The 2,500-nt window shown below is 47.8% G+C and overlaps 1 protein-coding gene across 1 annotated transcript in view; it reads left to right on the forward strand.

Annotated features, from left to right (window-relative positions):
* Positions 1 to 2,500, forward strand: part of man1a1 (mannosidase, alpha, class 1A, member 1) — a gene marked incomplete at both ends in the record, with an annotated part of 278,096 nt that overhangs the window by 253,049 nt on the left and 22,547 nt on the right. The gene's annotated exons all lie outside the window — the stretch shown is intronic.

The raw sequence follows: 2,500 nt of genomic DNA on the forward strand, positions 1-2,500 counted from the left end.
TGTCCCTCTCTCCTCCTCTCTCTTCCTCTCTCTGTCTGTCCCTCTCTCCTCTCTTTCTCTCCCTTTGTCTGTCCCTCTCTCCTCCTCTCTCTTTCTCTCCCTGTCTGTCACTCTCTCCTCCTCTCTCTTTCTCTCCCTGTCTGTCCCTCTCTCCTCCTCTCTCTCTCCCTCTCTCCTTCTCTCCCTCTGTCTGTCCCTCTCTCCTCCTCTCTCTTTCTCTCCCTCTCTCCTCCTCTCTCTTTCTCTCCCTCTGTCTGTCCCTCTCTCCTCCTCTCTCTTTCTCTCCCTCTCTCCTCTCTCTTTCTCTCCCTGTCTGTCACTCTCCTCCTCTCTCTTTCTCTCCCTGTCTGTCCCTCTCTCCTCCTCTCTCTTTCTCTCCCTCTCTCCTCCTCTCTCTTTCTCTCCCTCTGTCTGTCCCTCTCTCCTCCTCTCTCTTTCTCTCCCTGTCTGTCCCTCTCTCCTCCTCTCTCTTTCTCTCCCTGTCTGTCCCTCTCTCCTCTCTTTCTCTTTCTCTCCCTCTGTCTGTCTGTCTGTCTGTCACTCTCTCCTCCTCTCTCTTTCTCTCCCTGTCTGTCCCCCTCTCCTCCTCTCTCTTTCTCTCCCTGTCTGTCCCTCTCTCCTCCTCTCTCTTCCTCTCTCTGTCTGTCCCTCTCTCCTCTCTTTCTCTCCCTTTGTCTGTCCCTCTCTCCTCCTCTCTCTTTCTCTCCCTCTGTCTGTCCCTCTCTCTTTCTCTCCCTCTGTCTGTCTGTCCCTCTCTCCTCCTCTCTCCTCCTCTCTCTTTCTCTCACTCTGTCTGTCTGTCACTCTCTCCTCCTCTCCCTCTGTCTGTCACTCTCTCCTCCTCTCTCTTTCTCTCCCTGTCTGTCACTCTCTCTTCCTCTCTCTGTCTGTCCCTCTCTCTTTCTCTCCCTCTGTCTGTCTGTCACTCTCTCCTCCTCTCTCTTTCTCTCCCTCTGTCTGTCACTCTCTCCTCCTCTCTCTTTCTCTCCCTCTCTCCTCCTCTCTCTTTCTCTCCCTCTGTCTGTCTGTCACTCTCTCCTCCTCTCTCTTTCTCTCCCTCTGTCTGTCACTCTCTCCTCCTCTCTCTTTCTCTCCCTCTCTCCTCCTCTCTCTTTCTCTCCCTCTGTCTGTCTGTCACTCTCTCCTCCTCTCTCTTTCTCTCCCCCTGTCTGTCCCTCTCTCTTTCTCTCCCTCTGTCTGTCCCTCTCTCTCTCCATCCTCCATGCTGTTAGCTTAGCAGAGTGCACAAGACTGTACCCTCCTCCATTATTCAGAGCGTAGTAACACGTGTCACCTGTAGGGATACAGCATGCATCTTAAAGTGCTAATCCTCCTGTTCATTTGTCTCCATCTTTGGTGTGAAGCGCTCTTTGCCCTGTTTTCTACTGGTAAATGCTTCAATATTTTACTTTTCTCTTTTTGTTCATTTTCTTGCAAACCCATAGAAATAAAGTAGGGATGTCTCTAGTCTAGTATGACTTATGTCAGGGATAATGTACATTATGGGAAAATAAACCCCGGCAGAAGGGGTTTATTTCCCCAGAATGCCCGGCGCGCTGTACTGTACATTATCCCACTTATTACACGGCTACTTACTAAGAAATCAGTCATTTGACACAAAATATCGATCTAAAAATGTGATTTTGTTGATTTTACGTAACTCGGCAGCCTTCTTAAGATTAGCCTGTTTAGCGTTAGAATTCAGGTTAAACTGAACATTTCTATTGATAGTGAAGTGAGACAAGGTAAATGGGACTTCTTTTCGAATGTTGATGTTGACGTTTTTGGCACCATTCCTCTCTGTGTTTCCTTCTTGCCAGGGCGTTGTAGTTGACGCATCTGGAAACAATTCAAGCTAACGTTAAACTTGCTGCTAGCTCGTGTTAGAAACAACAACATACCTGGAGTCGTCTGAAATGTTTCTAACAAAGAGAGGTGTTTGGAGGCTCGCCATTTGAAAAGACTGCTAGCTGACTTTTCTCCCCGCAGGGTGTCGCAAATGAGCTGACGTTAAACTGACCGGACTTCTTTGATACGACTGGGCGTGGCCTCTGAGCATAGCAACGGTCTGTTATACCTAGCAGTGGCCTCTTATTCACCTTATGTAGCCCCGCCCACTTGACCCATTGTCACATGACTTCCTGTTCAAAACGCCAGCTGCCCAAACTAGTCTGACTCACCTGGTCAAACCTAGTTTGACTCACATTATGAGTCAGACTAGGTTTATGAGTCACCGGAAGTGTAAATACAATCGGAAGTTCCGATTGTATTTACACTTCCTGTTAGTCTCTCAAGCCAGACGGTCTCTTCTGCATAAGGTGAATAAAGAAAAATATATATATAACAGACCCGCTGAATGCCGTGATTGACCAATCAGAATCGAGCGTTCAACAAGGCCGTGTAATAATGAAGAATATTTAATTGTGCCCAGTTGCTTATGGCATTTCCTCGTCATTATCAAACCACTGTTAATAATCTTTCCATTAATGTGATAATCTTG

Source organism: Poromitra crassiceps (assembly GCF_964638095.1).
Source record: "Poromitra crassiceps genome assembly, chromosome: 9".
NCBI classification, from domain to species: domain Eukaryota; kingdom Metazoa; phylum Chordata; class Actinopteri; order Beryciformes; family Melamphaidae; genus Poromitra; species Poromitra crassiceps.